Below are 13,907 nucleotides of genomic sequence, written 5' to 3'. Positions count from 1 at the left end.
GCGATTGGCTTCTTACCGACATTCTTTCCGGTGGCCTCTGCTGGTTGCCTTTTGGGGGTTCCTTTTCTTTTTCTCACACTTACATGTTGGTGTTTCCTGGGTTCCAACCTGAGCTCTATCTCTTCGCTGCACGCGTCCCCAGGCAGCCCCGGATACTTTCAGTGGGTTTCGCCCCCGCGCCCACTCGCCCCCCGCCCTGTCCACTGGCTGAAGGCTCCATCGCAGCCTTTCCCCACCCGTGTCTGTGCACGCCTCTCTGGGGCAGCTCCAGGGCTCCTTTCGCTCGTCCCAGCGCGCAGGCCACGGTGGCGCACTCCGTCACCAGCCTGCACGTGCAGGGCGGGGCCGCTCCTGGGCTGCCCACCTCTGTGCCCCCAGGGCAGCAGCGCACCTAACCCTGCGCAGGTGCCCACACAGGGGCGTTGGGGAACCAGAAGGACCAGAAAAACCTCCTCACCAGAGAGGGCCGGCGTGGCTACCCCGAGGGGCTGGAAGCCGAGCGCCGCCTCAGCTCTGGCGGCGTCCGCCGGATGCGGCCCGGCTCAGTGCCGCCCAGCCCAGCCCGGAGGGCAGGGTCGGGAAGGCGCTCTTCGGGGGAGAGGGGACCAGGGTCAACCAGGAAGGCGTTTTAGGGGCCGCCCAGCTCGGAGCCAACAGCAAGTCTCCTCGGGCCGAGGCCAGAGCTGCTCCAGGACCTTCGCCTGGGCGCCGCGGAACCACCACCGACCGCTCTCCGCACGGCGCACTTGCCCCAAGCACAGCGCGTTTGGCTCCACCCGGCCACCGTTGCTCTTTCGAACGCGCTCCCGCGACCCGGAAGAGCTTCCTCCTTAGCAACTGCGGGACCGCGGCGGCGCCAGCCCTTCGGGAGCCAAGGTGAGGTCCTACCCCCGCCCCCTTCCCTTCCGTGCGCACGCCCCACCTGGGACGGACCCCGCGACTGGCCTCGCGGGACTCCGCAGCGCTTCTCAGGGGACGGCGGTGGCGGCGGCCCGTGGCGAGCGTCCCCCGCCGCTGGCTTCTTTGCCTGGCCCCGCCGTCGCCTCAGGCCGCCCCACGCCCCCACCTCCTGGCCGACCCGGCCTTCCAGGCCGACTCCTCGCTCCCTGCAGGACCAGGGTGTGCTGTGGTGGACGAGGAGGGAGAACGAGAGCCTGCTGCTGTAGAGAGGACTCTTCCCCAGGCTGTGTCACCTGTGGACTCATTGTCACGGGTCCTGATGGAGGTGGCCGAGACCAGCAGGGATGGGCGCCTCAGAAAGCTTGAATAGCAGCCGCTTAGTTATAGTACTGGACGTTTGCCTGCTGCTCCGCGCTCTCCAGAGTGATGCACTTTAACTGCTTTATTGATTGTAGAGACTCATTTAATTGTTCGTTTTGAACCGAGGGCTTCTCCCGAGGAATTAGCTTTCCAATTCTGACTGAGACGTGGTTAGTATATTGTAGTTTAGACTTTATGTCTTACAGCTTTTTGCACATGGAACCCTTTCTGGGACTGACTAGTTTTTGGGAAAGATTTCAAGTGAAATTTGCTATGTTGAAGTACGGGCAAGTGTTGTTCATAACCCTGGTTCGCACTCGCAAAACACTAGGCACTGACAGCCACTTGAATTTGAAGAGTGGTACTAAGAAAACTAAGCCTTACTTGAACGTTGTTGATAAAAGTGATTGTATAATAAATCCAGTGATGATGGAGCTGAAACAGGGACGTGTGAATAGTCTTGGGAATGATATTACTTAGGAATAAAATGCAGGAGTTTATAGTACTCTAAAATTCATCATTCAAAATTCAAGTGTTAATTAAGCACTTATACAGTGTTATATGCACTTGAAAGGACAGAGGACAAGACTGCACACATTAAATCGTTACAAAAGAATTAGATGGTATTGGTTTACATGCAAAATATGTATTAGATATGAAGTGCTATGGTAAGTCAAAGATGGAGGAATCTTTATAGACTGAGGTTTTTAGGACTGTATGGCTTAAATGAGACTTGTCTTTATTTATTTATTTATTTATTTGGTACCAGGAATCGAACTCAGGACCTTGCGCTTGCCAGGCAGGTGCTTATGCCACTGAGCTATATCCCCAGCCCAAGACTTGTCTCTAAAGTATTGATGCAATTTGTATTTATATTGGAGTGGATGGGAATATTAAATAATTTCTTCTTATATCCTTAACCTTAAGGTTTGAGAAATAGTTCCAAGCGTCATTTTGAAATCTTTACTTATTTAAACCTCTAAGGTCTTGGTTTGGGATCTGTTTCTTTCAGACACTCACTGCAAATGTGTCTGGTGTTTTTCCTCTTTGAGTTCTAAAATAATGTTACAAGCAGGGGACTTTGCCCTTAGCAATTCTTTGCTTCTTCAGTTGGTTTTACATTGACAGGAAACACAGAAGTTTAAACACAGCAGTTTAAATGGAGTTACTGTTGATACATACTTTAGTCTTGTGAAATTTTACTTTATTTGATGGCCCCCAACTTCCTGTGCAGCAGGCACATGTCAAGAGATATCAAAAACACCACTAAACTTAGCAGCCAGTGGCACTTCTTTATCCACGCTGTGCGCATGTGTGCTTAGCTTATCAGTCTTTGATGCTCAGCACTTACTGTATGATATAGGAAAGCCAGACAGTTTAGAGATACCTGAGCTGACTTTTTTAGTTTCATGGAGATTTTAGGTTTCTTTGTTTTGGAGATTCACTAAAGATAGAAATTCTCAAGAAGACCTCTTAAGATGTTTTGTTGTTGTTTTTAAAAAATAGATTTAGCATTCATTTACTCACGTATTCAACAGATACTGAGTGGTTACTTGGTACCAGGCTTGGCTTAGCAGGTGGGGGGAGAGGAAGTCCATGTGTAGTCCCTGTCCTCAGCAGCTGATAATCAAAGAATCACACCAGTGTTAAACTGCAGCTCTGACAAGTGTTTAGTGAGGGAAGGCACAGTAATAACGCTTAAACTGTGACCTGCAGGATGCACAGGAAGGGAAGTGTTCCAGTCAGAGCATTTAGCAGAACAGAGACCCTTGGATGACAGGGCTCCTGGAGAAGACCAGAGGCTTAAGGTACAGCTGTGTACATGGAGCTGGAGAAGTGTGAAAAGGTGGGCAGAAGCAGGGACCTTGAAGGCAAGTTGGGCTTTTCCTATCTTTGGAATAAAGAGCCGCCTGTGTACGGGTTGGGCTGGATTTCCGGTGGAGATGACACAGGTTGTGTATGAATAGCCTGCTTTGTGTCTCCTCCATGCTTAGTGTTTGTATTGTCTTCTCCCCACTCATTCCCTCCACATGCTCCCCTGCCTTATTATGGTGGGAGAATCCTCCATATCCCACTAGCAAGATCCTTTTATTTTTTTTTCTTTTAAAATTTAGGAGAAAGAAATTTTAAGGATTAAGATTGGTCATTAAGGGTTAATGGGTTTGAAATTTTTTTATCGTTATTACTGCTAGGGCACTAATTTCTGTGATTCCCCTCTTTTCCCTCTTTTTAAAATTCTAGTAAGAAACAATACAAAATGTTATCTTAACCATTTTTAAGTGTGAGTTCAGGTGTTAACTGTATTTATATTTTTGTGTAATAGATCTCTGGACTTTATTTTGTAAAACTGAAACTTCATATCCCTCAAGCAATTTATCCCCCATTCTCTTTTCTGTGGCTGTGATTTTGACACTTTATGTATTTCAGGTGACATGTCTGTTTTTACCTTCTTGCTCTTTCCCTGGTATGTCCTTTCTCCCATCAGTTCAATTCAGTCCTGCCAATTCTTTTTGTTTGCTTGTTTTTTTGGAGTCCAGACTGGCCTTGAACTCACTGTGTAGCCCAGGGTGGCCTCGAATTTGCAGTAATCCTCCTGCCTCAGTCTCCTGAGTGCGGGGATTGCAGGCATGCACCACCATGCTGGGGTTCAGTTCTACCAGTTCTTAAAGAACTTTCCCCCTTGTCTTTGAACTTGTACTCATACAGCAGAGTAGAAGAGATTGTAGAAATCGTCTTGTCTAACTTACTTTTATTCTTGCTGAGATAGACATTTCCTGAGTCAGGACAGAGTTGGGACCTGAGCTCTGACCTTTCACATCTTGGGCAGCTACCTTTTAGGAAAGGTACCTTTTGCCTGCTTTGTGGTGCTTTAGTGCTCTATGCTTGGTTAGACCACTAGCATTACAGGGGGCACAGGCAACACTGATTTCCATTTGCCTAGATTGTTACGCTAAGGCATAGTACATGCTGTATTTCTAGCTTTCTGTTATATAACAAATGCTTGGGATAATATAATCAGCTTCTGAAGAGAAAAGATTTATTTTCACTCGCAGTTGCAGAAGTTTTGCTTTGGGCCTGTGGTGGCACTTGATGTGGGAGTGTGTGCTTGCCTCCTGGCAGGAAAGAGCATACACACACCTTTACCCACTCCCATTGCCTATAGACCTCCTGGCAGGCCCCACCTCCTAAAGGTCCCATCATTTCCCAATGGTGCTGCAGGCTGCAGCTAAGCTTTTAGTGCTGGGTCCTTGGAGGGACACTGAGAGATCATAGCAGAAGCTCAGCCAGTATTTGTTGGCTATTGATTGTCTTCATTGCCTATAAGCATGGCCCTGTGTGAAACTTTGAACTTTGTGACTGTCAGACCTTTGGCTATATTCATCTTATTTACATTGGCCTTCTGCCTGGGAATGATTATTTCCCTCTTGTAACCAGGTAAGCTCTTTCACCTTCTCCCACTACCACCTTAGGGCATGGATTTGCCCTTGATGTGTGTTCTTGGATTCCCCCGAAAATTTTGATGAAAATCTAATGAAAAAGCCATTGGAAATAAAAAAATACATTGAACTTTAGGGAATAGGTGATTTATTTTGAGGCAAAAGTTTGTGTTTTTTTGAGTTTTATTGTTGCTAAATGGTTTTGTATCATGTTTGTGCCACAATTTATAATGCTTCTCTCAGAATGCCTACAGGGCCAGTTCATTTTAGATGTTAAAATGAAAATGTTTTGAAATGACCCAGTATTCTAAGTGCAAACAGATACAACAAAACATTTTCTTGTGTGAAGGTTTGTAAGCTCTTATTTGCAGTCTCCCCACTTATCCTACTTTGGATTCCCATAGTATCATAGGACCAGCCTTATAGAATCTAGCTTTTAGAATGTTCTTTTATTTCAGTCTTCAAAAAGTTTTTTTTTTTTTTAAATGAGAAATTTCTAAGGGAAATGAAATAAGATCATGCATATATATGGAAAGTAGATGGCAAGAGAGATTAGAATGAATTGTAGAATAATTTTGATGTCTGACTTTAGCATAAGCTTTTTTGGGGTATGTCTTCTCACTACTGTATGGGTCTGATTCATGGAAGGTAGCTTTTAAGATTTCCTTTTATTATTTAGTACAGTCTTGCACATACTTAATTCATGGATTTATTGATTGATAACATTTTGCTACTGTAGCACTCTTAGTTACTTTTATTAGTGCCAGTGAGTGTATTGTTTGTTGTATGAGATGTCTTCAATCCTGTGTTGGTAAAATTCCTTCCAAAGCAGTCAGCATACTTTATGCTAATTCTCTTGACACTGGTCTTATCAGTCAGCTTCCACACCTGGAGTGTCTCACTTCCTCGGGTGCCTGGAATCCAGTTGCCACTTAAGAGTCCTTCCTTGTGTGGCCCTTACTGTTTTAGGCAGGTGGTGAACCTGTGGCACATGTGCTGCAGCAGCCTGTTAAGTACCAAAAGGTTTGCCATCGCTGTTCAAGGGCAAGGAATGCTCAGTGGTAGTGTGGTGGGCAAAGCCTGGCCTGGTTGTCTGGGTTTCTTCTGTTTCTGGCCAACAGGGAGAAGGAGTACTTAGAGCACTGTCCTTGAACTCCCGACTGCCCACCACATGCAGATTGGCTTTGACATTTTAAGTGCTTGATTGATTTCACTCTCATCTTTGGATCTCAGAGAATCAAGAGCTGAGATTTCACTGAATTGTGATCAGTTAAAAATATCTTACTGTTAAAATTGCATTATTCTTCCTGTGATGCATTAATTAGCTTCTACAAACCTTTTTACTCTGGTAAAGTACTGGCAAGTACTATCTTTGCTAGAGACCCTAAAGCGAGGGTCATTGGTTTGAGTTTGCTCAAAGGGCATGCTGCCCCTTGCTCTATCCCTTCTCAGCCCCTTGGATCTCCATGTTAATGCAATTTCAGAAGGAAAGATGGAAATCAAGGATTTTGCTAGCTCCTAATAGGTATTTACTTAGAAGGCTATGATAGAACCTAGCAGATTTTTAGTGAAAGATTGAATTTAGAATTAAGATTTTATATGTCTTTATATACATTCAGTATGGTCTTGTTTGTTTTTATTTTTATTTTTTGAGGGTCTTGCTGTGTAGTCCAGGCTGGCATTGAACTCACTACATAGCCCAGGTGGCCTCGAACTCTTAGTGATCCTCTTGCCTCAGCCTCACAAGTGGTGGGATTACAGATGTGCACCTCACCTGGCACCTCACCTGGCTTGTTAGTTTTTAAACTGTGATCTTTTTATAAATGCTGAGAAGGTGCAAAATAATGTATGCAAATATTTGTAAGGTATTCAGAATAACAAGACAATGGATACCCGTGTATATAAACAATTTTATGATAGAAATTTTTGCCTTTCAGTATCTGTATGCACCTGTTCCTAATCCTACCTCTTCCTTTTCCTTTCTGAATTTTGGTAATCTGATTGGGTAATCTGAGTTTTGTGTTTTCTTCATACTTGAACCACATAGTTTATATTTCTAAATGATTAATTTTGCATGTTTTTGAAATTTGTAAAATGGAATCACTTGCTTATATCCCATATTCAGATGTTGCCAGTTCTTCTTGCACTCATTCGTGCACAAGTGTGTGTTCTGTCGCGTCTATAGGTCTCTGTGAGCACTGCAGTCAGGACACAGCGGAGTCCATCCCGAAGATCCCTCATGCCACGCTGTCCTGGCCACAGTCCTGTCCCTCCTGCGCTACCTCCCCCACCTGGGTTATCTTAAACTCTTTTCTACAGTTGTGCTGTTTCAGGAGTGCTGCGCAAGTGGAATCACGCAGTGTGTAATAGAGATGGGCTCCCTTTCACATACGCGGCCTGCGAGGCTCACCTGGTTGTGGTGTATGTTAGTAGTTTGTCCCTTTACCTTGCTGCGTAGTGTCCCACCACGTGTAGGACCATTTGTCTGTTGGAGCACAGCTGGATTGTTCTGCTTTGGACCACTGAGAATAAAGCTGCTGTGAACATCTACGTGCACATGTAAGCTCTCATTTCTGCGGAATCAGTGCTCAAGAGTACAGATTCCCTCAGATTTTCCTGTTGTTAACATTTTGTCCCATTTGCATTATTCTTTGTCCTCTCTGTCTTTCCATATGCAAACATAAATATGAGTTTCTTCTGGAACACTTGAGAGTGAATTGCCTACATAATTTCCCCAAATACTCTAGTGCATATTTCTTTTTTTTTTTTTTTTTTTGGTTTTTCTCCGGTACCGGGAACCGAACTCACGACCTTGCGCTTGCCAGGCAGGCGCTTTTGCCGCTGAGCTAAATCCCCAGCCCCTCTAGTGCATATTTCTAAGAGTAAGGATTTTTTTTATGTACTCACAGAAAAGTATCAACGTAGAAAATTTAACATGGATACAGGTTTGATTAGATTACCATCTATTACATCTTTTGTCAGTTGAGAGTAATGCCCCTTGCAGCATCTTTCCCCTCCTTTCACTTTCTCTAGTACAAGATAATACTTTATTTAGTGCTCAAGCCAGCTCTGCAAGGTATGTTTTTTATTAATGGCTCTTTTAGATGATGAAACTGAGGCAAAAAGGGGTTGGGTATCTTGTGTACATCACAGCTCTTACGTGGCAGAGCCTTGGTTCTGAGCTTGTAGTTTGACTTTAGAAGTCTTGTCACCACTGAGCTCTGTTGTCTAATCTTTTAGCCCATTGTAGTGGCCCTTGGTCTTCCAGAAACTATTTTTTATATTAGCTGATACAAGTGAATGTTACTTGATTTATTTTACAGTATTTGATCCATTTTGTAGTAACTTTAGATAGTGTGATTGAAAAATGTGTTGCATGTTTAAATTTAAAAACATTATTACAGTAAGTACAGTAAACATTTACACATTGCCACGAATCCCCCTCAGTCTCCCCCTCGCTTCCATCACTCTTATCCTATGCTATTGCCACTTTCTGAAGCAGTTCTGGAGTCCTCTTTCATGAGTGCCTTTAGTTCAGCTGTCATGACTGCTCTGATGTCCTGAATCAATTAAAAATGTTGACCTTTCATGGACATTTTGACCGTGAGGAACAGCCAGAAATTGTATGGTGCCAGATCTAGTGAATAAGGTGCATGAGGATGCACGGAATATTCTTACGATCCTGCCTTTTCATTGGACTGGTCTTGCAACAATGTTCACTGTTTTGATCACGTGTACAACCAAGAAAGAGGACTTCCAACTGCTTCAGAAAGCAGCAAGAGTGATGGCATAAGTGTATTTGAAGTGGAGCAGAGTATTTTGAGGTGGCTTCCTGGCAATATATCTTTTACTATAATAAAGTTATGAAATTTAAACATTCACTGAATATTTCAGTCATATCTTGTATTTCATCTGTTGCTCTACATTAGAGCTGAAATTGAACCTATTCTGCACTGGGCTAGCATTTATGGTACTTTAGGAAGTATTACATTTGAGATGCAGTTGAAAGCATCAGCAGCTCATTGTGTTGCACATTAGAAATGAGAATTTAGAGGAAACCCTGGTAAGTTGTCTAGTCTGTGTCCTTGAAGCCAAGCAAGGATTGTTTCTCCTAGGGCGTACTTCAGCACTCACGCCAGTCTTTGTGATTTCTCAAAGAAAGACCGCTACTATCCCTGGAGGAAGGCAGTTTTTAATCTTTATCTGTCTGAGAGTTTTTTTTTTTTTTGTAATTAGAGGTGATTAAAATATGCTTTGTTCTTTTTAAGCTTCTTTTAAGGTCATTACTGTGCAAATAATACAAAATACACGTGTATGGGTTGCCAAGATCACTGCTGCTGTGGGAATCTAACTTTGAATTTCCTCACATCTGGATTAATTGACTGTGCACAAAGAACTGGTGTGGATATAGGCTTTGTATTTACACTGTGCACCAGAAGTGGCAAGATCTTAGTGATGTGGCTTCCCCATCAGTGACAAATTGAGCACTTGCAACCGGAGGGCTTAAAGAATCCTGAGACTCTGAGCTTTAGGAGTCATTATACTTGCCATGTCTCACTGTGTGTTGTCTGGGCTTAGTGTCTTATTCATTTTTCTGGTTAGAATTGTGTCCCACCTCTTTCCAGTGTCCTTGAATGATGGTAGAATTCTACTTGCGACTCTGTGGGGACAGTGAAGCTGCTTGTGACTTTGTATGTTTTCCTCTGGAAGTGCTGTGCAAGACTTGACAGGGCCTCTGTAGGCCAAAGGACTGCAGGTAGTGAGTTCCAGATGTTTGTGACCATAGCTCTGAGGCTGTACCCACTACTATAGCAGTATTCTCCAAGGACAGAGTAATGGTATAACTGCTTTAAAAAAAAAAAACAAAAAACAAACAACTGAGAAGCCAGGTTGATACTAACCTGTGTAATATAAAAAGCTTTGTCATGAACACTCACATTTTATTTGAAAGGTACGAACCAAGGGAAAACTACTTTTGATCCTTGTATGTTTTAGCCATTTTGTTCAGAAGATTACAGATTCTGAAAGTTACATATTTTTTCCAATTGCTATGGTAAAATTGGCCATCTGAGTAAGCTTTGCAACTCTCTGTCCTTTGTCTTATTACTTTTGAGATTGGTATGTCTAGAGATGGTGGCTGTGATTACCATTGAAATTATGCACATCGATGGTGAGTGAGTTATTTTCCAGCTCTATTATTAAATAACTGCTTCTGTATCACAGCATGAAGTGGGATTGTCCATGAGCAGCCCTGCTTCCTACATTTGCTTTATGTAAGTAAAGGCCCTCAGTGATGACAGCAGTTGTTGCTGAATTGTTTCCTAAATAGAACACTTGACTTTCTGATGTGTAGTTGGGAGTTTTGTAAAGGGATTAAAAAGTCTCCTCATGTTCTTCCTTATACTTTACTCTGTGTTTGTGTGATGCATGCATGTAGGAATGGACACAACATCTTAGCTATTAATTATTGTTGAATCTTGTGACGAATGTATGGAAGTTTATTACAATATGTTTTTCTACTTTTTTAAATTTCGAAAATAAAAAGGTAAAAAAAATTCTCCCCAAAAGGTAATGATGAAGAAGTGACAAGATCCCAGAAGGGTTTACTTGATGGTAGGGACAGGGGTTAAAATAGGTGCCCTGATTTCCAAAACTTCCTGAGGGTGACTTTTTCAGTGGTACCGAAGCAACACCCTGAGTTTCCTGCAGGGGAGAGAGTAGAATTTTACATTGTTTTTGCCCAAGTTTACTGATCATGACAGAGATGCTAATGTGACTGCTTATACAATGTGAAAATAAACCTTTTGTTTTCATACCAGACATTTTATTTTGATATTTAGAGCTGAGCATGAATTCTGACACCAGTGGGTACTTTCTTTTCTTTTTTTCTTTTTGGTACTGGGAATTGAACTCAGGACCTGGCACTTACCAGGCAGGCGCTTGTGCCACTGAGCTACATCCTCAGCCCTGACCAGTGGGTACTTTCTGTGATTCTTCAGATAGCCTGGTGTGGTGGTGCACACCAGCTGTGCAAGAATTTGGGAGGCCGAGGCAAGAGGAGTCTAAGTTTAAGGCCACCCTGGGCTACATTATAGAGGCTTTGTCTAAAAAAAACTAAGCCCCCAACTCCCAGAAAAGATTGATTTGCTTTTAAAGACTGAGGTTTTTATTTTATTCCAGTTCTTCCATTGGCTGGATGGAGAAAGAGTTCTTGGTTTTGAAGTTACTTGTATTTTACTTGAGTATTTTGCTATTCTGTCTAGAATTTATCTCCAAGGTCTGCTCATTTTTCTACAAGGGGAGGTTAGGATACATTTCAGGGGCTTGAAAATGCCAGTTGGTAAGAAAGTCTTTAAAGCATAGGAAATTGTCTTATTTGTTCTAGTTTGGTAATTCTGTAGATGCCTTTAACTGTAGTAATAAAATGTGAGAGAGAAACATGAGATTGAATTTATAATGTAATCCTGTACAAAGTACACAGAGGCAATGAAGCTATTTGTTAAAAAATGAAACTGTTTCTACCTCGTAACATTTTGGAGCCTTATTTGATACCAAAGCTTGTATTTGAGAAAACCCTGGGTGCTGTGTTTGAATTTTGGTTTTGTATGCTGCCTCGTTGCAAATGTTTCATTTATTATTATGTGATTTACAACTAGATATCTAGCACATCAGAGCTGCCAAGATGCTTTTGTTTTTGTTAGGCAGGTAGATGATGCTGTGAATCTACCCCAGCTACCCCCTTAGGTTCATCACCATTACTGATGCCTCTTATGTATTACCAAGATATAAGAATGTTGACTTCTGATGAGTTTTGATCTCCTTCTGTGTATTGAACTTCGGGGTGTCTCAAGTCTTAACCCTAAGGCCCCCAGTCCCTTCTTTCTCTCAGGCTCCTCTGTGTTTCTGATTTCAGGTGTAATTTGTTCTTTGGTGATTCCTGAATTTGGCTTCGGCCCAGTTATCTCCCGCACTCATGCTGCCTGTCGGATAGATGCTCTTGGTGTTGTAGGCGCCTTTGGCACAGCCTGTTCAGTCCTGGGCAGTGCTCTCTCCCCTGTCCCCAATCCAGTAACCCTGTCCCAGTGACTGTCACTCCCACCCATTCCCTTGGATAAGCCAGAAAACACGTTGCTACCCTCTCTATCCCCCTTCATGTGGAGTTGATGGCATGTTTTGTTGCTTTGGCCTCCTGAATATTTCTTAATTAAAATTTCTTCTCAGCACTGTCGGTTTTTACACAGCTTATTCAAATAGCCTAGTAATCGGAGGCCTCATTCATTCTTTTTTTTTTAGACAGGGTCTTGCTGTGTAGTTCAGGCTGGGCTCAGACTCACTTTGTAGCCCAGGCTGGCCTCAAACTCATGGTACTCCTCCTGCCTCAGCCTCCCCAGTGCTGGGGTTACAGGCATGCAACACCACATCTGGCCTCATTCTTGTCCTCCTATCCCCACCTATTTTCTACCCAGAAGCTAGCAGGATCTTATTAGAGAATAAATGTTATCTTCTTGACTGCCACACTTTAGAACTTCTACATTATTTGTAAGGTAAAAAACTGAGAGAAATTCTTAATATATCCCGTAGTCCTTGGCCTGGTGTGGCCCTTGCTTTTTACTGCCAGCCTTGCTTAACTTTACCTTTCCCTTTGCCCTCAGAGCTGTAGCCTGTTCCTTAAATACGCTCTACCCTCCAGGCTGCAGAGTAGGAATTCAGTCCTGAGCCACATGTCGGTCTGTATGATTGCTTGACTGCTGTCTTTCTTCTCCCTAGTAGTAAGCTTCACGAGAGGAAGGACTGATGCCTTTTTTTTTCTCCTCTTATGTATATATTCCCAAGGGCCAAGCGGAAGTGCCCACCATGATGGGAGAGCTCAGTATTCTCTTGATAACTGAGTGAATGAATAATGAGTGTTTCAGTCAGACTCCTAAAACTTGAAGGGCTGCACGAAATGCGACCCAGGGTGCAGGTTAGGCTGTGGCCGCATCTAAGGGCCCTCTGCAGCCAGAATATTGTTTTGAGTGGTGTGGAGACAGACTCAGCCATTCATGAGGTGGGTTGCCAGCTGTGGGATGCAGGGTTGACTATGGGGGGCACAGAGCAGGAGAAGCTGCCTCTGTTAGTGTAGGAGGGAGGCCCTGTGGGCCAGCCGGAACAGAGACAGAGAGGCTGTGCCGCCTGCAGTGTTGGGATTGGATGGATTGAATGCAGATGCATTGAGGGGAGAAACTTACAGTGAGTTCCATGATCTCAGTCCTTAAATTGGGCATTTTTCTTTGAGAGTGGCAGAGTATTTCCACAGATATATTCAGCAAACACACTTTCAGACTTGAAGACGTAAAGATGAACAAAATACTTTACAATCTGAGTCTCTTAATTACCTTTTTTAGTACAATTGTTTTAAAACTTTTAAGTAAAAATATGTACCTCGGTTCATGAACTTAATTTGTTCCATGATTCTGGGGAAGATGGCTGCAGTCATGTTTGTCACCCATGCAGAGCATGCAAATGGAAGCAAAATTTTGCTGATGGCTGGGCGTAGTGGCACATGCTTGTAATCCCAGCACTCAGGAGGCTGAGGCAGAGGGATCCTTGTGAGATCCTTCGAGACCCGCCTGGGCTACAAAGTGAGCTCAAGGCCAGCTTGAACTGCATAGTGAGACCCTGTCTCAAAAAGACAAAAAAAATTTGCTGATTTTTCCTATTTGCAAACAGAAGCATTTGTAACGAGGTATTGGTGTTATGTAAATTGCACCAGTAATTATACTATACTTGACAAGTTAGACAAGCAGTTGGGAGCTAGAGGGTTTTATTGGTTTGTTTTTGAGACAGGGTCTCACTATGTAGTATTCAGACTAGCTTTCAATTTACGTTATCCTTGAGCCCATGGCAATCTTCTTGCCCCAGCTCCCGAGTGCTGGGATTATAGGTGTGCACCACCACGCTCAGCTCTGAAGCTGTTCCTTCAAAAAGTTCTATAGTTTTTTGCTGTTGTTGTTAGATCTGGGATCCATTTGGAGTTAATTTTTGTATAAGGTATGAGGCTTTGATCAAAAAATTATATATTTTATATATATTTATTATATATAATATAAATTTTATATATCTGAGACAACCACAGAATGGGAAAAAATTTTTACCACCTATTCAGGCAAAAGACTATTATCTAGAATATGTAGAATATGTAAAATATAAATATAAATAAATATATACATA

General features: G+C 43.0%; 1 protein-coding gene across 6 annotated transcripts in view; it reads left to right on the top strand.

Annotated features, from left to right (window-relative positions):
* The first annotated feature begins 347 nt into the window (after positions 1-347).
* Dis3l2 (DIS3 like 3'-5' exoribonuclease 2) overlaps positions 348-13,907 on the top strand; it is a 292,479-nt gene continuing 278,919 nt past the window's right edge. For 2 of the 6 annotated variants that reach the window (XM_005395381.2, XM_005395382.2), the window contains exon 1: positions 364-876. The gene's annotated coding sequence lies outside the window, so the exon portion shown is untranslated. Of the gene's footprint in view, positions 877-2,976; positions 3,107-13,907 lie in introns of all 6 variants that reach the window. The other 4 variants (XM_005395383.2, XM_013519947.1, XM_005395385.2 and 1 more) reach the window with 4 other exon arrangements.

The sequence above is a fragment of the Chinchilla lanigera genome, unplaced genomic scaffold, assembly GCF_000276665.1.
Source record: "Chinchilla lanigera isolate Chin_1 unplaced genomic scaffold, ChiLan1.0 scaffold00052, whole genome shotgun sequence".
Taxonomy (NCBI): Eukaryota; Metazoa; Chordata; class Mammalia; order Rodentia; family Chinchillidae; genus Chinchilla; species Chinchilla lanigera.
Note: the sequence above shows the minus strand (reverse complement) of the source record. Positions and strands in the feature narration are given on the sequence as shown.